Source organism: Chiloscyllium punctatum, chromosome 45, assembly GCF_047496795.1.
Source record: "Chiloscyllium punctatum isolate Juve2018m chromosome 45, sChiPun1.3, whole genome shotgun sequence".
Lineage (NCBI taxonomy): Eukaryota > Metazoa > Chordata > Chondrichthyes > Orectolobiformes > Hemiscylliidae > Chiloscyllium > Chiloscyllium punctatum.
This window is the reverse complement of record NC_092783.1, coordinates 51,894,324-51,916,293: the sequence shown is the minus strand read 5'-3', so window position 1 is coordinate 51,916,293 and position 21,970 is coordinate 51,894,324. Positions and strand designations below refer to the sequence as shown.

The 21,970-nt window shown below is 44.0% G+C and overlaps 1 protein-coding gene across 3 annotated transcripts in view; it reads right to left on the bottom strand.

Annotated features, from left to right (window-relative positions):
* Nucleotides 1-21,970, bottom strand: part of LOC140467425 (solute carrier family 45 member 3-like) — a 180,445-nt gene that overhangs the window by 133,636 nt on the left and 24,839 nt on the right. For 2 of the 3 annotated variants that reach the window (XR_011955455.1, XM_072563771.1), the window contains exon 1: nt 4,065-4,243. The exons of the other annotated variant lie outside the window; for it this stretch is intronic. The gene's annotated coding sequence lies outside the window, so the exon portion shown is untranslated. Of the gene's footprint in view, nt 1-4,064; nt 4,244-21,970 lie in introns of those variants that run through there. 3 annotated transcript variants of the gene reach the window in all.

Here is a 21,970-nt window from a genome sequence, read left to right as displayed (position 1 = left end):
TAATAAAATCTAATTTTTAAAAAAAGGAGACCAGAAACAGAGAGATGGGGGTGCTGTAGCTGGTATGAATACAAGTCTTTGCTGACTGCAGGATCAATTGAAAAGGTTGTTTAAAAGGCATAAAGGATTAGATTTGAGTAGAAAAGTAAAGATTCTATTCTAAAAGGTTATAAAACACTGGATTTATTAAATACAGGTTGGGCACAGCTGAACTATAGTAGAGACAATTACAGGCATCATATTTTAGAAAGATCGTCTAAGTCTCAGGGAAACTGCAAAGCAGATTTATGAGAACGATACAGAGGATTTCACTTATGCGGCAATACTAGAAAAATTGGGCTTGCTCTCCTGAGAGAGGGGAAGGTTAAGGGAACATCTGATTGAGATGCTCAAAATTATGAAGGGATTAGCGAGAGATCAAACTGTAAAACTCTTCCCGCTCAAAAGATCAGTAATCAGAAAGTGCAGATTTCGGACCAAAGCAACGTGATAGGGTAAAGGTTTTACACAGCAAGTGGTTAGAATTAGGGGTGGGCTGCCTGGAAGGGTGGCGGAAACAGACTCAAAACTACCAGAAGGGAATTGAAAAGGAAAAGTTTTCAGGACATTTGAGATTAAACTGACAGCCCAAAGAGTTGGCATGGACACATTGGAAGGAATGGCCTCATACTGTGCTGCACCATTCTATGATCCGAAGAGTTCCAATAACCAGTTCCAAGACCGAACAACCCAGATGGCCTCCTTCTTCAAAACCGCAATTTCCCCCCAGACGTGGTTGATGATGCTCTCCACCGTATCTCCTCCACTTCCCGCTCCTCTGCCCTTGAGCCCCACCCCTCCAATCGCCACCAGGACAGAACCCCACTCACCTACCACCCCACAAACCACCATATACATCGTATCATCCGTCATCATTTGTGCCACCGCCAAATGGACCCCACCACTAGGGATATATTTCCCTCCCCTTTCAGCGTTCCAAAAAGACCACTCCCTCCGTGACGCCCTCGTCCGGTCCACACCCCCCACCAACCCAACCTCCACTCCCGGCACCTTCCCCTGCAACCGCAAGAAATGCAAAACTTGCGTCCACACCTCCTCCCCCCTTACTTCTCTCCAAGGCCCCAAGGGATCCTTTCATATCCGCCACAAATTCACCTGCACCTCCACACGCATCATTTACTACAACCGCTGCACCCGATGTGGCCTTCTCTATATTGGGGAGACAGGCCGCCTACTTGCGGAACGTTTCAGAGAACACCTCTGGGACACCCAGACCAACCAACCCAACCACCCCGTGGCTCAACACTTCAACTCCCCCTCCCACTCCACCAAGGACATGCAGGTCCTTGGACTCCTCCATCGCCAGACCACAGCAACGCGACGGCTGAAGGAAGAGCGCCTCATCTTTTGCCTAGGAACCGTCCAACCACAAGGGATGAAGTCAGATTTCTCCAGTTTCCTCATTTCCCCTCCCCCCACCTTGTCTCAGTCCCAACCCTCAAACTCAGCACCACCTTCCTAACCTGCAATCTTCTTCCTGACCTCTCTGCCCCCACCCCCACTCTGGCCTATCACCCTCACCTTAACCTCCTTCCACCTATCGCATTCCCAATGCCCCTCCCCCAAGTCCCTCCTCCCTACCTTTTATCTTAGCCTGCTTGGTACACTTTCCTCATTCCTGAAGAAGGGCTCATGCCCGAAACGTCGATTCTCCTGCTCCTTGGATGCTGCCTGACCTGCTGCACTTTTCCAGCAACACATTTTCAGCTCATTCTATGATCTGATACAAGCTTCAGGAATGGATTACCCCTCTTGCTTTATACTTAGCCAATATTTATCCATCAACCAACAGCTTCCAAAGAGATTATCTAGCTATAAGCTAGGGATGGCACAGTGGCTCAGTGGTTAGCACTTCTGCCTCAGAGCACTAGGGTCCCAGATTCGATTCCAGACTCGGGCGACTATCTGTGTGGAGTTTTCACATTCTCCCAGTGTCTGCGTGGGTTTCCTACGGGTGCTCCGGTTTACTCCCACAGTCCAAAGATGTGCAGGTCAGGTGAATTGGCCATGCTAAATTGCCCATAGTCTTCGGTGCATTAGTCAGAGGGAAATGGGTCTGGGTGGGTTACTCTTCAGAGGGTCGGTGTGGACTGGTTGGGCCGAAGGGCTTGTTTCCACACTATAGGGAATCTAATCTAACCTAATCATATTGCTGTTTGGGGGAGCTGTGATATTTTCTAAGTCACACTAGTGACTACACAACAAAAGTGCTTCTGTGGCTGTAAAGTGCTTTGACATGGTCAGAGCTAAATTACAGGTTCTATATAAATGAAAGTTTTGCTCTCTTTCTTTCCCTTCCCTGTTGAAGCAGTGATTCTGATCGGCACGAATCCAGCAATGACAGTGGTGTTTCAATACTATTCTTGGTGTGCAAGTCCATGTGATTGTTAAAGGGTTGTTGGACCTAAGCACTGGATAGAAGGACAGAGTAGGAGATGATCACAATCAAACTCATGCTGTCCTTCCAACCTGTCTGCCATTCTCAGTGATCGGGTGTGGGAACAGTGGTTGATTAATCTGCCCTTCTCCCCACACTGAACCCTTTGACAGAAGTCCCACTGCTGCCCTCAGCAAGGTTGGCTAAGCATCAGCCACAGCCCAAATCAAATCCGACCCCATCTGACAGTGCCTGACAAATCCATAATGTCTACTATCAAGATAAGGCAGCAGCTACATGGGAACACCACCTTCTGCAAGTTCACTTCCAAGCCACACAGCATCCTGACTTGGAAATATTTTGCCATTCCTTCACCGCCGCTGGGTCAAAATCCAGTAACTGCCTCCCTACCAGCACAGTGGGTGGTGTATCTACATCATATGGACTGCAATGGTTCAAGAGAAGCAGATCCCCACCAGCACCTTCTTAAGGTTGATGGGTGAACAGTGAATGCTGGCTGAGTGCACATCAACAACATATCACTGACAATTATTTTATTTGTCACAAAACAGAGGTGGAGCCGAGGATGCCCCCTTGGTATTCTGTAACACACTCAGTTGACCAACCTTGCATCAACACATTGCATTCTGAATGCATTTTGTGACGACCACTTTGAAGTCTTCACCCTGGGATACAATGTCCCCACGGACTATTCTATTGTAATTAAGTTGCTGAAGAAACCTATAAAACAGCTCACTGAGCAGCATCGGCCTCTTAGGTTTCAGAATCCTGAAATCTATTGCCACGAAGCACAGCAGCCAACAAAACATGATGAAGCAGACGGTCTCATGTATGGAAGGACATCAGCAGCTTCTTATCCAGGGCGTCATGGTCTCAGATTCACTGTACTGAGAATTCTCAGGAAGGCTGCTCAGCTGGCTAAGAGACCCACGGAATAATCCCCATCTTTTCTCATTCCACACTCACCTTTATTTTTTTTTAAAAAATGAAAATAAAGTTTTGCATCACATTCACTCGACACAGCTAAACTGCTGCAGCCAAAAACAACTTAAAAGAATGGGGTGGGGGAAGAGGTGCCGTAGAATCAACACGGGTTAAAAGGACATTTACGCCGTATCATGAATGCTAGCTATCTCTCGACATCAATAATGTCTGAAAATCTATGGAGAATCTATGCAAACACCGGCAGCACTAGTCAGCCATTGCAACTGATGCACACAAATCCACACTCCCTCAACTCTGCCTGACTCATTTAGCTTTTGTATTCAAAGGCGAATGTAACGTCACGTTAAAAAGACAGTGCAAGCCCCTCTCCAACTGGTATCCTTTCAGGAACCACCACTTGCTGCTCGAACGTCAATTGCTTTTTTTTTAAAAAAAAAGAAAAATCAGTCCCCAAACCTTGGAAGAGAAAGTTTCAGAGAAAGTTCAGGCGGAAGAAACGCTTGAAAACCCCCTTGTTAGAAGGTATTTACTTTGAAATCGATAAACAGAAGTGGGCTGAGAAAAAAATTGCAACAAGCAGAAATAGATACATTGGGAAAGTGGGGGGGGGGGGGGGGTGGAAAGAGAGAGGAGGAAGAAACAGATTTGAAACTTCACTCACGGCGCTGCCTGCCTGCGCTCCCAATGCGGGGAGTCACCCTCACATGGACTGGCTGCCGCTGTCCGTGGAAGTGGTTTTGTTTTGAGCGCTTGCGGAACCTCCTCTGGGGAAAGAGTCGCCGCTACAGAGAGACTGACTCCTGGTTAAAATGTAACCAGTCAGCGGAGGCCCGAGCCTGCGCACTGAGGGCGGAAGGAAGAAGAAAATTGACAAGAGGGTTTTGGAGTTGGGAACGTGTGTGTCTGCCAGGCACTGACCGTGCTCCTGCAGGCAATACAGGCTTTGGGGAGGGGTGCCTTGGCTGCAAGGGGGGGGGAAGCTGCAGGGCAAACTTTATCATTTTTTTAAGGGGGGGAGGAAGTGGTTTAAGGAAAAGGGGTTGCTTTTGAACGAGGTTTAAGTCAAACACCAGCTAGATCCCAGAGATGATTTTTCTGGGTGAAAAAATATAGAAGCTGCCTTAAAGCAGCAAGTTCCCGTCAGCGGGGCAATATTCACCAAAGGTTAGCTTTTACCGGTTTGCGGGGGTGGGTCGAGTCCACATGGTTTCGCATCGCTCCCCACCCCACCTTTGGGCAGTTTTACATGCAGAGCTGAGCAAAAGGGATTTCAGTGAGGTTGGGTGAGCAACGTGGATCCATTGGACTTTTGCCAGTGTCCGCAGCCTCACCCCACACTTAAGGTGGCCTGCCAAGTTTGCTGATTCTCTCTCTCTCTCTCGATCTCCAGTTTTTGAAAAGGGATTGCGTTGAAAAATGGCTCTTAAGACAAGAACACAAGCCCAGCGAGTCAGTGAACTCCGTTGCAGGAAGGGGCGATGGAAATGGATTCGGTGACAACTTTTGCTGGAGAGTGGGACAAATACTTACAGAGAAAACCTGGGAGCGGGGAGTTCTGGTTAAGTAAGGGAATCTGGAAATCTACCTCCACCAAGATGGTGTTGAGACTGGGTCAGTTTAGAACTGGGAGACATTGCTGGCGAAGCTCACCAGGTCTGGCAGCACCTGTGGAGAAACACAGTCAGGGTTTTGCAGAGTTTCTCCAGAAATTTCTATTCCCGATGTTCACACACGCCCCTTGTTTCTTTTTTTTTAAATTGAGAATAACAGATCTCGTTAGGGAGGGTTTATGATGAAATCCCTACAGTGTGGAAAGCAGGCCGTTCGGCCCGTCGAGTTCACACCGACCCTCCAAACGAGCAACCCATCCAGACCCATTCATTTACCCTTTCACCTTACACTACAGACAATTTAGCCTGGCCAATTCACGTAACCGCACATCTATGTGACTGTGGTAGGAAACCAGAGCACCTAGAGGGAACCCACCCACGCAGACACAGGGAGAATGTGCAAACTCCACACACTTGCCGGAGGCGGGAATTGAACCCGGGTCTCTGGCACTGTGAGGCAGCAGTGCTAACCACTGTGCCACCATGCCGCTCACGGCTAATCCATGGCCTCGTTCCTGATGAAGGGCTCCAGACCGAAACGTCAATCTTCCTGCTCCTGGGATGCTGCCTGACATGCTGTGCTTTTCCAGCAACACACTCTGATCTCCAGCATCTGCAGACCTCACCGTCCCCATGGCAAATCCAGCCAACCTTCTCATACCTGGACACTATGAGCAATTTAGCATGGCCATTCCACCTAGCCTGCTCATTTTTGGACTGGGCACTCAACAGAAACTCACGCAGACATGGGGAGAACACATGCATCCTCCACATAGAGGGTCTCTCAAGGGTGGAAACAGTGTGAACCACTGAGCCACCAAGATGACTGGAAAGGACCTGCGGATAAATTCATGAAATGGTGCTTCAGATGCTGAATGGTCTATTCCTGTCCAAAGTGGCGCAAAGTGGGTCACGAGATATAATTTTGGGGTCACCAGTGCTGAGGCGAGATGGCTGCCAATGGTGTGGACCAAGTTACAACAGCTGGGCACACACTCCGACAGGCCCTCACTCCCCAGTTCTCACTGAGGTGTCACATCAATTTTCCAGCCATGAAATGGAGTTATGGGCGGGAAGCACTGGTCTAAGAGCAGGGAATGATTGCAATAACAATTCAAAGAACCAGCCATGTGGGATGGGTGGGGTGATTGCACAACGCAATGGGGAATGGTGTACTTCACTCAGACCCAAACCTTTCAAATAAAATCTAAGACTTATGTCATCCTTACTTTGGTCTAAAATCAGGATTCTCCAGATGCTCTTGGGATATGGGCATCACTGGTTGGGCCAGCATCTATTACCCTGGAGAAGATCGTAGTGAGCATGCATCTTGAATTGTGCCAGTCCATGTGCTGTCGGTAGACCCACAATGCTCCTGCCAAATCTGAAGGCTGCGTGTTCGCAATCTAAAGCACAAATTGTGAACAGCTATTCCAGTGCAGAACTCGGGGATTTCTAAATCAGCAGCAGTGCAGCTCTGTGTACCTGAATTGCTGCATTTTTCAACATAACAACAGTAACTGTAGTTTAAAAGATTGACTGGCAGTGCCTTTCTGTGTCCTCATGATTAGATGTGAAGAAAATACAATTTTTTGATACTTCAGATAACACTATAAATATATAAATATCCATTTTCACTTTCATATCTTAGCACTCTTTATAGAATTGTAGGACAGGGGATATAGGGCCATAACCAAGCTTTCTCTCCCTTTACCATCTTTGGTGCTCAAGAGTTACTATTGTGACTTATGCCATGATATAGAGAAACAGACCCTTCAGTCTAACTCATCTATGCCAGCCAGATATCCTCGATCATGCTAGTTCTATCTGCCAGCATTTGTCCCATATTCCCCAAACCCTTCCTATTCATATACCCATCCAGATATCTTTAAAACATTGTAATTGTACCAGCCTCACCACTTGCTCCAACAGCTCATTCCATTCACACACCATCCTCTGCGTGAATCAATTGTCCATTAGCTCCCTTTTAAGTATTTCCCCTCTCACTTTAAACCAAGCCCTCTTCTTTTAGACCCCTCTACCCTGGGGAAAAGACCTTGGCTGTTCACCCTGTCCACGTCCTTCATGATTTTATAAACTTTTAAAAGGTCACCCCTCAACATCCGATAACTATAGGACAAATTAGCCAGGACTATAATTAACAATGACAGTGTAGGGATGAAACCATGGTATTAGCTGCACCACATAATAATCTGGCCAACTGACACCTTATAACCATCTTTGTGCCTGTCAGTGAGCGGTTGGTCTAATTTCACAGAAGGGTATTGCATGATCTCACTGCCCACACAATAAGGGGAGATAGACACTCACCAGTGGTCTATTGGACACTCAGCCAGGATTCACAGCCAGTTCCCACTTACAGGACTGACTGGAACAGATTCACCACCTTCTGACTCGGAGACTGGAATGTTAGCAATAAGTCAAAAGGCTCACTCCCCAATAAAGCTGGTGATTTTGACAGCTTTACAGATTTGGATTTCCGTGACTAATACTGCGGAACCAGGCATTTTTTTTATGGGTCTGCTTACATTTCCAGGGTCAGTTCTGTGCATTTCAATGTCAGTTAAATAATGTAACCAGGTACACGTGCAGAACCAGGTCTGTATTCATCACTCAGATTGCTCCACCAGCTAGTTTCCACTATATCATTAGGCCTGTACTCTGTTGATTATTTTGCTGATTTTTATTTTTCCTCTTTGCTATAAAGTGAAATGCATTGTAGTGCTGCAATAGCTGCTGTATTTGGAACTCAGCTGTAGCTGGAGGACAGCAGGAGAACTTTCAGGAGGAGCTCAAAGCATCCCTGAAGTGATCAACCATCCCCTTCAACTCATGGTAGAACCTGAACCTGTGATCGATCAAAATGACGAAGGTTTATTTGAGAAGGCATCAAACACATCAAGAGACTTCACTGAGAAAGCTGCAGAGCTAAAGTCAAAATATCAGAGGGAGCACACAAATGTCCAAACAAGGTCACCTTCCCAAACTTCCAGAACCACCTGACGTATGTGTTGCAGTCTGCAGATGACATCAGCTATCTCAGAACACATCAAAGCAGAGTCGAAGCAAGGAATCCTCAGTGCTGAGGGACTGCCTAAGGAGAAAAAGGAAGTGCTGGTACATCACCAGCCTCCATCAACATGTGGACAGGTATTCAGAATGAATCAAAATCAAGAGCAGACTCGTGTCACTCAAGGAACTCATGATCCTTGAAGATCATGGATCTCCAAGTGCAACATTCTGGGACCCAGGCACCACAAAGTAAAAATGTCATTGCAAGTAGCAGCTCAGCCACAAAACTTCATTGTCTCTTCTGTTTGGAATATAAGTTAGAAGCTTGGGGAATATGAGACTTATTGGTTGTAACCCTGCACAATAACTCTTGATGTTCTGTTCAGTCAGCAGCTGCCACAGTGAAATTCATGAGACTGTGTCCTGTTAAAGTCATTTCTCTTAAGGTCATTGCCAGTTTGTTACAATACCTTTCTGAAATTTATAAGATCCTGAAACTGTGCCATACAGTCAGTTCTGATATAATGCGATAGTTCTCACCTTATACAAAGATCGCGTAATAGGTATGCCATTTAAACTAATGGGACCAGAACCGTGTTATAGCCAATACCAGTAAGAAAAGTTCACATTCTACAAATAATGGCTTAAATTCTTCAGTTGCATTCAGGCCGATTCATGTTGAAGAAGCACGCATTATAGCAGAACCGACTGTATACACATGCATTATGTATATATTTGTAATTAGAATATTTCCTTCCATACTTATCTTACAACAGAATAAGACACTAAACCACATTTGAAGGATAAGGAAGACTGAGTTTGTGCCATAAAGAGCATAAATGGAGAGAAAAGATTTGAGTGAGGACTTTTGAAACAATTTAAAACTGCACAAATTTCACTGGAACTAACTACAGCAGAAGCCTTTTATATTACAGAAACACACTACATTATCCATGTAGCCCACAGTTAGTGTAACAAAGAGTAATGTGTTATCCTTGAGCCTTTCAATAATCTTGAGAATGCAAGAAAATGTGGTTACTCAAATGACAGGAGTACTTTCATTCCTTATGTTTCCTTCTTGTAAACTAAAAAATTCCTGATGGTAATATATCGTGAAAGTGAAATGATGCAGTGAGTCATACTGCTCGTGTACCAGAATCCATAATTCATAACTGACTGCACTCTAAAGGTATCCACACATCGTAAAACATTTTGGGATTTCCTGAAAATGTGATAAAGCACGACATAAATCTTTCTCTCCCCTGCAGTCGATGACAAATCCAAAGACAAAGCTGACCACTTTTGCTGTTCACAATTCACTTCCAAATGTAATCCATTCATAAAGAAAATAGGATCAGCGTGGTGCAAGAAAGTGCTCAAGTTTGCTAATAAGATATAAATATTCCAGAACACTGAAATGTTACTTTTTGTCTGAATTGCTACAATTCTTTCTTAAACTTTAGATATATTGGAGAGACCTCTACATTCAGGGAAGAATACTAGCAAAATTGTCAGGACAATTCCCTGCCCTGAAGCTCCTTCTCCAGAATGCAGTCCTTGGAGACATGGGATGAGTTATGGATCCTGTAGTCCAAAACTTGGTCCACACTACTGCCATAGTTGGGGCAGTACAATTGTCAGGACAATTCCCTACTTTGAGTAACGAGTTGGTTTTTATATAAAGAACAACCTCAATTATCCGAATGGGACGTGCGAGGAGTATTTTGTTTGCATAACTGATTGTTTGGATAATGGACAAAGTTTTTACGGGACCTTGAGATCTTGTTCGGATAATCTGAAATTTGGATAATTGATGTTCAGATAACCGAGTTTGTTCTGTATAGAATAGATAAATGGGGTCTTTGTGTGCAGGATCAGGCAGCTAGCTCACCGATTGGACCAGGCTGCATCTCAGGGCTATTCACGCCCTCTCTTAGTGCTCACTCACTTAGTGCCTACCTGCATTTTACAGTTTTCATACCTTGCCTTGCTGTGTCATATTAGTTAATGCACTGGCACTTCAGCCAGAGTTAAAAGGCTCTCAGCACTGCCGTATTGACATGGCTCTTTGGTGCAGCTCACTACCAGAGTTCAGCCTGTCCCACTGTATGGAGAAAAGTGCTCACCTACTGATATGCTCACACTTCTGAGACTAAGAAATGCTTTTGCTCCTTCTGTTCCCAATGTAAGTCATTTCCAGAGTCCCAGGCCCAGCTACTGCTGGCAAGTGGCTGTCTTATGAAGAAAATGAACTTAAAAATCACACAACACCAGGTTATAGTCCAACAGGTTTAATTGGAAGCACACTAGCTTTCGGAGTGACGCTCCTTCATCAGGTGATAGTGGAGGGCTCAATCCTAACACAGAATTTATAGCAAAACTTTACAGTGTGATGTAACTGAAATTATACATTGAAAAATTTATTGTCTGTTAAGTCTTTCATCTGTTTGAATACAGTGATACTTTCACTTCTTTCATGTGTAAATCACAAAAACTTTATTGAAAAAAAGTTGCATTCTCGGGTTAGCTGTTAACAATGGTGATAGCTAGACAATATGTTAAAGGTAGATTAGTGGTGCTGGAAGAGCACAGCAGTTCAGGCAGCATCCAATGAGCAGCGAAATCAACGTTTCGGGCAAAAGCCCTTCATCAGGAATAAAGGCAGTGAGCCTGAAGCATGGAGAGATAAGCTAGAGGAGGGTGGGGGTGGGGAGAGAGTAGCATAGAGTACAATGGGTGAGTGGGGGAGGAGATGAAGGTGATAGGTCAAGGAGGAGAGGGTGGAGTGGATAGGTGGAAAAGAAGATAGGCAGGTCGGACAAGTCCGGGCAAGTCAAGGTGACAGTTACTGAGCTGAAAGTTTAGAACTAGGGTGAGGTGGGGGAAGGGGAAATGAGGAAGCTGTTGAAGTCCACATTGATGCCATGGAGTTGAAGTGTTCCGAGGCGGAAGATGAGGCGTTCTTCCTCCAGGCGTCTGGTGGTGAGGGAGCGGCGGTGAAGGAGGCCCAGGACCTCCATGTCCTCGGCAGAGTGGGAGGGGGAGTTGAAATGTTGGGCCACGGGCGGTTTGGTTGATTGCTGCGGGTGTCTCGGAGATGTTCCCTAAAGCGCTCTGCTAGGAGGCCTCCTTCGTTAGAGACCGCAATTTCCCTTCCCACGTGGTTAAAGATGCCCTCCAACGCATCTCGTCCACATCCCGCACCTCCGCCCTCAGACCCCACCCCTCCAACCGTAACAAGGACAGAACGCCCCTGGTGCTCACCTTCCATCCTACAAACCTTCGCATCAACCAAATCATCCGCCGACATTTCCGGCACCTCCAAACAGACCCCACCACCAGGGATATATTTCCCTCCCCACCCCTTTCAGCCTTCCGCAAAGACCGTTCCCTCCGTGACTACCTGGTCAGGTCCACGCCCCCCTACGACCCACCCTCCCATTCTGGCACTTTCCCCTGCCACCGCAGGAACTGTAAAACCTGCGCCCACACCTCCTCCCTCACCTCTATCCAAGGCCCTAAAGGAGCCTTCCACATCCATCAAAGTTTTACTTGCACATCCACCAATATCATTTATTGTATCCGTTGCTCCCGATGCGGTCTCCTCTACATTGGGGAGACTGGGCGCCTCCTAGCAGAGCGCTTTAGGGAACATCTCCGAGACACCCGCACCAATCAACCAAACCGCCCGTGGCCCAACATTTCAACTCCCCCTCCCACTCTGCCGAGGACATTGAGGTCCTGGGCCTCCTTCACCGCCGCTCCCTCACCACCAGACGCCTGGAGGAAGAACGCCTCATCTTCCGCCTCGGAACACTTCAACTCCAGGGCATCAATGTGGACTTCAACAGCTTCCTCATTTCCCCTTCCCCCACCTCACCCTAGTTCTAAACTTTCAGCTCAGTAACTGTCACCTTGACTTGCCCGGACTTGTCCGACCTGCCTATCTTTTTTTCCACCTATCCACTCCACCCTCTCCTCCTTGACCTATCACCTTCATCTCCTCCCCCACTCACCCATTGTACTCTATGCTACTCTCTCCCCCCCCACCCTCCTCTAGCTTATCTCTCCATGCTTCAGGCTCACTGCCTTTATTCCTGATGAAGGGCTTTTGCCCGAAACGTCGATTTCGCTGCTCGTTGGATGCTGCCTGAACTGCTGTGCTCTTCCAGCACCACTAATCTAGTATTTGGTTTTCAGCATCTGCAGTCATTGATTTACCAATATGTTAAAGGTGTTGGCCCCCTGTGTTCTCTGTCTATGCCATGATCTTTAGATTGATTCTAATTTAAAAAGTGAGATAACGGAGTTTTACATAAATTCATGCAGTTTTTGAGCTCAGAGTTCTACATGAATGCATGCAGTTTTTGAGCAAAGTACAATGTAACCCTGAAAGTACAAATTCACCCCACAAAATGTATGTGTGCATGTGGGTCTTTGTCTGTGTGTGTGTCTGTCTGGGTTGGGGTTTGTGGGCTTATGTCCAGGACACGGTGACAGAAATATGCCAGAGCGGGAGCTAAGGACTGCAGGAATGGGAGGCCATCCTCTCTCTGTGGTTATGGAGGGGACAACCGCTTTGAATCTCTATAACCTTGCACCTTCCAGAGAGTGATGGGTGACCTCAATGGGGTCTCTTGGCTGTGCACCCTCAAATATATCAGGAGGGAGACCAATGCCATTGGTGCAGGATCACACCAGTTCATTCTGTTTGCCCATGATGATGTCAGTCCTGCAGCCCAGGCAAACATAGCTGGCTTTCCCCAGAAGCAGGATAGCATTGACTGCCCAATATGGCACTGAGAGGGCAGTATCACAACATTGCAGAATTCATCCACACAAAGGGGTCCTATTCCATTAATGTTCAGGTGATCACTATTACTACTTACTCGAAGAGTGTGCCCATTATCCTGCCAGCTGCCAAAATGTCTACTATGTGTATTCTAAGAACCTGGTGCATTTGTGGGGGCAAGTGCCCTGCAAGGCTGCTTACTGGGCAGCAAGCTATACCCTCTGTAAACATGGCTCATGACACCATTGCCCAACCCCCTCATTGATGCAGAGCACAGTTACAACACTTTATGTGCTTCACAAAGGACCTTATGGAGCAGGCAATGGGGCTACTGAAGATACTGTTCCACTGCCTGGAGAGGTCCAGGGGTTTGGGGGCATGGGTATTCCAGTATAGCCCTGGTGTGCTGCACCCTGAAACATTGAAGTAAGCAATGTGCTGGTGCTGAGCAACAGGGGAAATGGGAGCTGTCTTCCAAGGTGGAGGATGAGGGAGTTCTCCTTGTGTATGACAGAGCTCAGCAATGGTGGATCCTGCAAGTCAAACATAACCTGATTGATACTTGGTTCCAGAGAATGAGAGCCAGATGCAGTAGATCATCATGGAATATTATATAGTGGTTAGTCACCATGCCAGCATTTAGTTTGCATTGCATGTGGGAACTGCAAACTCTGATGGCATTGATGGTGCTCCCTTTTGATGGCTGTCAATAAAACCTCCTGTTTGCACTTGCCCAATCATTTCCCAGTGTGTGATATTTTCCCTATTGGCTGTAGATGCCTTGAATAACAGAATAGCAGTGACTCTGAGAGAGTGTGCAAACAGGATTAACTACGAGCAGGTAGTCAATATTTATTCAGAGATATGGGCATCTCTGGCTGGCCCTGCACATCTCTAATTGTCCAGAGGTTGGTAAAGAGTCATAGAGATGCACAGCCCAGAAACAGACACTTCAGACCAACTCGTCCATGCTGACCAGCTATTCCAACCTAATCTAGTCCCATTTGCCAGCACTTGGCCCATATCCCTTCAAACCCTTCCAATTCATATACCCATTCAGATGCATTTTAAATGTTGCAATTGTACTAGCCTCCACGACTCCTTCTGGAAGCTCATTTATTACATGCACCTTAGGTCCCTTTTACATCTTTCCTCTCTCACCCTACACCTATGCCCTCGAGTTCTGGACAACCCCATCCCAGGGAAAATACTTTTTCTATTTACCCTATCCATGTATCTCATGGTTTTATAAACCTCTATAAGGTCACCCCTCAGCCTCCAATGCTCCAGGAAAACAGCCTCAGCTCATTCAGCCTCTCCCTATAGCTCAAATCCTGGCAACATCCTTGCAAATCTTTTCAGAACCTTTTCAAGTTTCACAACATCGTTCCAATAAGAAGGAGACCAGAAGTGCATATAATATTGCAAAAGTGACCTAGCCAACATCCTGTACAGTCACAACGTGACTGTTTACCAACTCCAATGCTCAATACTCTGACCAATAAAGCATAACAAGTGCCTTCTTCACTATCCTATCGACCTGCAACTCTACTTTCAAGGACTTGCACTCCAAGGTTTCTTTGCTCAGCAACATTCCCAAGGACCTTATCATTAAGTGTATAAGTCCTGCTAAAGTTTGCTTTTCCAAAATGCACTACCTCACATTTATCTAAATTAAACTCCATCTGTCACTCCTCAGCCCATTGGCCTATCTGATCAACACTTCTATGGGCCTGGAGTCACAGGAGAGCCAGACCAGGTAAGGACAGCATTGGACATGAGGGATGACGCAGGGTAGTTGTTGAGACAAGTTTGGTAAGAGGCAGCAAGCAATCCCACTGGGCCTTGCTGTGAGAATCCCTCCAAAAACTTCACTGCAACTTGCACTTAGCCAAAAACAAAAGCAAGATTCAGCCCATAGAATGTCAACAGAAAAGTGTATAAGTGGGGAAATTGTGTCAATTTGACAGGTGAAGAAGGATTCTGAGGTACATCAAAATGTCTACTGCAGCTGCAAAACATATGGAGCCTTTTGTCAGACAGTCTTTATTAGACTCCTCATTTGGCTAAATAAAGCGCATGGCACGAATCAACATACAAATGATTATGGTCCAAATGGACAAGAAAATAACATAATGTTCACAACAGGAAATGAGGCAGAGCTGTGATCATCCTGGTAGTTTTCATTAAAAGGAAACAAACCTGACTGACGAAGAGTCATCCAGATTCAAAAGGTTAGCTTGCTTTCTCTCCACAGATGCTGCCTGACGCGTTGCAAACTTCTGCATTTGTTGTTTTTAGTTTTGACAACTTCTGGTCTGGAAGAAGTGTCTCTGGACTTGAAATGTTAACTTTGCTCTCTCTCTCTCTCTCTCTCTCTCTCTGTCTCTCTCTCTTTCTCTCTCTCTCTCCACAGATGCTGCCAGCCCTGCTGTGATTTTCCAGCTTTTTTTTTTATTTTAACTTCTAATTTTGGCCTTACGTCTGCAATTCAGTCTCAATTTTAATCATTTATCTCTCCTCTCCAGCTCGGTATGAATATTGATACAAAGCTACCCAGGTATAATGCTTGGCTACCCCTCTTGACTATTGCCCCTTTTCCTCATCTGGGTTTTGTACATTCACCCCATTCAATTTCCCTGCCATTGCTCAGTTTCTGTGTGTCACATTCATTCTCTTTCCTCCAGTCAGCACAACTCATCATATTTGGACTCAGGGAATTCCTGTATTACTGAAGGTATCCTCATAATGAAAGCTACCCTCCCCTCCCGTTAAGGTATCACAATTATTGACGTAGAGTCTAAAACCTCCCCTGTAATCTGACAATTGACTTCGGTTCACTGGGCAGAATCCAAGAAAGAAAAAGGGAGAAATGTTTGGAATATTCATTATAGTTTTTATGCCTTGTTTGTAATGATACATTTTCTCTGGCCTTTGTCCATTTTCCTGATTGCAAACCAAATAATCTTTAAATTGCTTCAATCACTCAATCGTTAAATTGAATGAGTGAGTTTCCTGCTTTCAAAACAACAGAGGCCAATCCTTTTCTAAGCCTTTTAAACATTTTACATAAACAATGTCAAATTTTCCTCCTCAAATAAAAGCAAATGATCCTGGTCCATGAATATTTTGGATTAGGAATGATGGTTTACAGAACAGAATGAGCCACAGGACCCTGAGTTTTGGTTACTTTCCCAAAGTAGTGTGTTTCTTCATTTGGTAAAGTTTTCCAGAATCAATTAAGTCATTTTTATGTGACACAAATATAATGTAGCAGTCAAATAGCGTCAGTTGCTGCCCTAACTTCCTATCAGTGGGAACTACAGGAGACTGGCAATCACGAGCATCTTTGAAATGTGTGTCCATGAATTTTTGTTGAGCTCAGTACTTTCTGAAAACAGAGATATATTTGTAATATTGGTCCCCGTATTGTACAGGAGAGATCACTTTCTCTATGGTGCCTGGAACTAATATCCAAACGGGCAGAGAGAAGCACAGAGGAATAAAATAAACATTATATACAAAAATATCTTAATATAGACACATAGAAAATTCTGTGTTTAGAATGCTGCTGTGTGTTAATATAACATAAGAACTTACATTTATGTAGTGCCTGGTTACATCCCAGAGTGAATCACAGCATACTTTTTGAAATGCCACGATTGTCCTATAGATAAAATGCAGCACTCCATTTGCATGCAACTCGATTGTATAAACAGTAACAAACAAGTGACATGTTAATCTGTTTCCACGGTGTTAGCAGAGAGAATTCTGCCCTTCCTTGAATTGTGCCGGGAATCATCTGCATCCACTGCAACAGGCTAGACTGGGCCTCATTTTAACATTTCATCCAAAAGACTGCATTCCGAACAAAGCAACAACCCCTCAGAGCTGAAGTGTCAGCTTAGATTATGTGGCTAAATCCTAGAGTGGAACTTGAACCCTGACCTTCTGTCTGAGAGGTAGAAGTCCTCTGAGTGAGTCATACTGATACTTGCAATATTCTAAGAGGAGGGGAGTTACTCTCTGAAATGTTAGAAGCCTTAAAATCAATTTGATAAATTAAATCAATTTTAGGTTTTGATCATCTTTTTTTAACTCATCTACCATAGTTTTGTGCCCATAACATTTTATGTTTTCCTTCATAGAAGATTTTGCAATAATATTTCTGTATTAAAATAAAAATTGTTGGTGAGTGATGATAACAGTTAATGAAAGGATGATAAAACATTCCAATACAAGTCCTTAAGACCATAAGATACGGGAGCAAACTTCGGCTATTTGGCCCATTGAGTCTGCTCCACCATTCAATTGTACTGATATGTTTTCTAACCCCATTCTCCTGCTTTCTCCCATAACCTTTGATCCCCTTACTAATCCAAAACTGCTATACAGGTATCACTGTCTTTAAAACGCTCAATGACTTGGACTCCACAGCCCTCTGCAGCAATGAGTTCCACAGACTCACCACCCTCTGGCTATAGAAATTCCTCCACATCTCAGTGTGTCAATCTGTGTCAGTTGGTTAATAAAATGAACATTATGACAAGAAGGGAAATCTACTTTGCCTCAGGCAGGAACTAAATTGTGCTTCACTGGGGACAATGTCTGAAGCCAGTTCGGCAATTTAAATTTCAAAAATGAAAGGAAGCTATTCTGACTCAAATTAGATTAGATTACTTTACAGTGTGGAAACAGGCCCTTCGGCCCAACAAGTCCACACCGCCCCGCCGAAGCGCAACCCACCCATACCCCTACATCTACCCCTTACCTAACACTACGGGCAATTTAGCATGGCCAATTCACCTGACCTGCACATCTTTGGACTGTGGGAGGAAACCGGAGTACCCGGAGGAAACCCCCGCAGACACGGGGAGAATGTGCAAACTCCACACAGTCAGTCGCCTGAGGCGGGAATTGAACCCAGGTCTCTGGCGCTGTGAGGCAGCAGTGCTAACCACTGTGCCACCGATTCAGCTGACCATTTTGCACTATCATCTCCAGGAAGGACACCCCACTTGCCAAGTTGTTTTAATTCATTCGTGCCATTCACTACAGGGGAGGCAGTGTTGTTGTGGTAATATCGCTGGAAGTAATTCAGAAACCCAGGTGAACACTATAAGGATAAGGGTTCGAATCTCACCATGACAAATGATGAAATTTGAATCTAATAAAAAAAATTGAAGTTAAAAGCTATCCTCATAGTAAACATGTAACCACTGTCAATTGTTGAATAGATATAATGCCCTTTAGGAAAAGAAATCTGTCATTTTTGCCTGGTCTAGCCTACGTGAACTCAGATCCATGCCAATGTGGTTGATCTTAACTGGGCAATGTTTAATAAGCAATAAATGCTGGCCTGGCAAGTAATGGCCACAACCCATGAACAAATTAAACAAAAACTCCTTGTGGAATTTTCGAAACAGTTTAAAGGTTAAGAATGAGTTAACTTCCTAATCCCATGATTGGATATTGTCTTGTAAATGAGGTGCATATATTGTATCTCCCAGAATAAAGTTCAAATCCACTTGGAATTATTTGAAACTCAATTTTGTACTGCTTATTTTTCTTGGAGACCTCTAACAAATTTCTCCAATGATTTAATTTCAATTTGGTTAAATATGAGCAGGGAATTGTTGGCATCATGAAATGTTCTGACACTTCCATCAGTTTCAAGTGTCCTATTGACTGTAGTCCTACTGATGAGATGATGTACAGCACTTTTTAAACTGTCAATCAATAAAGCACATAAGACAGCAGGAGCCTTAAATATAACACATCCTATATCAAATCTGATGTAAGTATTTCACTAGTTTCCAATTTGTAATTTAAACACTGATTAATAATATGCTGGTTGACATCTTTCTGTGCTTTAAAATTCTCTGGTTTCAATGAACTGAACGCATGCAAATGAAAAAGAAACAATTGCATTAATATAGTACCAATCATGACCACTGGACATATCAAAGCACATTACAGCAAGTTAAGAACTTTTGAAATGTGGTCATTAATGTAGAACACTCAAATGTGTTATGATCTTATGAGGGATCAATAACTTTTAAAAAGAGAAATCGATTTCCTAGCTACCAATGAAAAGAATCACAGGACAAGATTTTATGTTTTAAGACTTTCATTGTATCAAACAAAATAAAATCAACATAGACTAAACACTTCTTAAGAGGTAACACACCAAACTGTTCTGTTCTGAAGCAGGGTCACTGGACCCAAAACACTGACTTTGCTTTCTCTCCTCAGGTGCTGCCAGACTAGTTTTTCCCAGCAATTTCTGTTTTTGGTTGAGATTTCCAGCATCAACAGTTCTTTGTGCTTTGTCCTTTAGCTGCCTACCTTCTTTTCTCTCGGATTCTGGGCTTTGTCTCAATCTATCTGCTCACTTTTTCCCAACGTCCCAACCCCCTCCCACATCAACAGCATAAATACCACCTTGTCCTAGTTGCTATCAGTTCTGAAGAATAGTCACAGGAGTTCAAATGTTGATTCTGTTTTCTGTCTACAGATGCTCCCAGACCTGTGCTGTGTTTCTCCAGCAATTTCTGTTTGTTTCTAGTCTGTTGATTTTTGTTTCTGTCACCTCCTCAAGTTACCACTCTTTAAACAGCGAAGCAGTTCTTACCAGCATCTGCTTGGAAGCTAATACAAGAATACATTTTTCCCTCCACATTTCACAGCAATTGCTGTTTCTGTCTGTGTTTCTATACCTCTGTGTCTGTATATCACTGCATGCAGCAAACCAGCCATCCCTGTTTTGTGTTTAGGTATGAAACCTGTACCTTAATTTTGAAAGATTTATGTTACAGATCATGTGGGCCTTTTTATGAGCAGTATTATTCAGGGCACTATTTCATCTTAAAATAAAGTTTAATTTGAAAAGTATAACTATCTTACAAAGTCTTGTGTTTGGAGCAACTGCTATGCCTATGTGATGGGATCTGCCCCATTGTATGAGCACAGTATAGTGATTCCTATAGCACCAGGACCCTGAGGTAATAGGATTTTGCTGCTCCTCTGATGCTGCCTGAACTGCTGTGCTCTTCCAGCACTACTAATCCAAAATCTGGTTTCCAGCATCTGCAGTCATTGTTTTTACCTACCCTGAGGTAATATTCCAGAACCACTTTTTGAAGTTGTTCACTGTTACAAACAGTCTGTATAAATAATGGGAACTGTTTAAAGAGCTAAAAGAAAAGCATTTCATATATTTACTGCAGAAGATGCAGGCTTAAAGTTTATTTTAAATTTCTTTATGTTTCTTGTAATTATTATTAAAAGGTAAGATCGCAAGTTAGTAAATTTTATACTTTCAGTTTGTGGAAAGGAATTGAAATATATTTTTACTCATGTCACAAAATGGTTAATGTCATCTTCAAAGGGATCATTGTAAAGCATTCATAATGTGATAAAAATGGTTGCAAAATTTATACACAACAGACTTTCCTGGTTTGATCTTATTGTACTTTTATCTTGACTTTAATTGTGTGTCTGTTTCAAATGTTAGTCACAACATGTCACAAGCAGAAATGGAATAGGTTCTTACCAATTTTGATAGATGCACCATAGTATGGCAACTGCTCTGCCCACGACCACAAGAAATTACAGAGAGTTGTGGACACAGCCCAGTCCATCACAAAAAGCAACCTTCCTTCTATTGAATCTATCTATACTTCCCGCTGCCTCGGGAAAACAATCAACATAATCAAAGACCTCTCCCAACCTAGTTATATTCTCTTCCGCCCTCTTCCATTGGGTAAAAGATACAAAAGTTTGAAAATATGTGCCGACAGATTCAAGAACAGCTTCCTCCTCTGCGTCATTGGTCTTACGAACGGACGTCTCATATATTAAGGGTTGATCATTCTCTGTAGCTGTAACACTATATTCTGCGTTCTGTTCTATTACCCTGATTAGATTACTTACAGTGTGGAAACAGGCCCTTCGGCCCAACAAGTCCGCACCACCCCGCCGAAGCGCAACCCACCCATACCCCTACATCTACCCCTTATCTAACACTATGGGCAATTTAGCATGGCCAATTCACCTGACTTGCACATCTTTGGACTGTGGGAGGAAACCGGAGCACCTGGAGGAAACCCACGCAGACACGGGGAGAACGTGCAAACTCCACACAGTCAGTCGCCTGAGGCGGGAATTGAACCCGGGTCTCTGGTGCTGTGAGGCAACAGTGCTAACCACTGTGCCACCGTGCCGCCCACGGTGCTAATGTAAAGTATGATTTGTCTGGTTAGCATGCAAAACACTACTTTTCCCTGTATCTTGGTACATATGGCAAAAATAAATTAAATTAAATCAAAAAAACTCAACAAGTTGATGACAAATTTGCATACGAGCTTTCACCCACCACTCCTCCTTTATACCTTTCAAAATATCTTTCTATTATCCTTCCTCCATCATGCACTTACCTCTCTACATTTTAAATGTATCCATGATATTCCCTCAACTACTACCTGTGACATTGAGTTGCACATTTGCAACACTCAGAGTAAAGATGTTTCTGCTGACCTTTGGATTTATGAGTGATTACCTTATTTTTATGGTCCCTATTTTGCTTCTTGCCTATAAATAGAAACATCCCCTCTACATCTATGCCAATAAACCATTACACAACTTTGATGATCACCTATCTGTCAAAAGATCCCCAGCCCATTCACACCTCTCAGTTTTCATGTCATGCTTATAAATCGTTTGTATTTTCTCCACTTCCTCTACATCCTTTTCCTAACATCCTGCTCACAGCACTCCAAGTATGGTCTAATTAAGATTTGGAGATGCCGGTGTTGGACTGGGGTGTACAAAGTTAAAAATCACACAACACCAGGTTTTAATCCAACAGGTTTAATTGGAAGCACTCGCTTTCGGAGCGACGCTCCTTCATCTGGTGATAAGGACCGTCGCTCCGAAAGCTAGTGTGCTTCCAATTAAACCTGTTGGACTATAACCTGGTGTTGTGTGATTTTTAACTTGGTCTAATTAAGTTTCTATAAAGGTTTAACACACCTTATACCAACATAATATAACTGGGGAGTTGGTCATTAGTATTGCTTCACTCACAATTGGAGCTGTTGCCACAAAAGGTTGCTACATTCTCCACGGTTC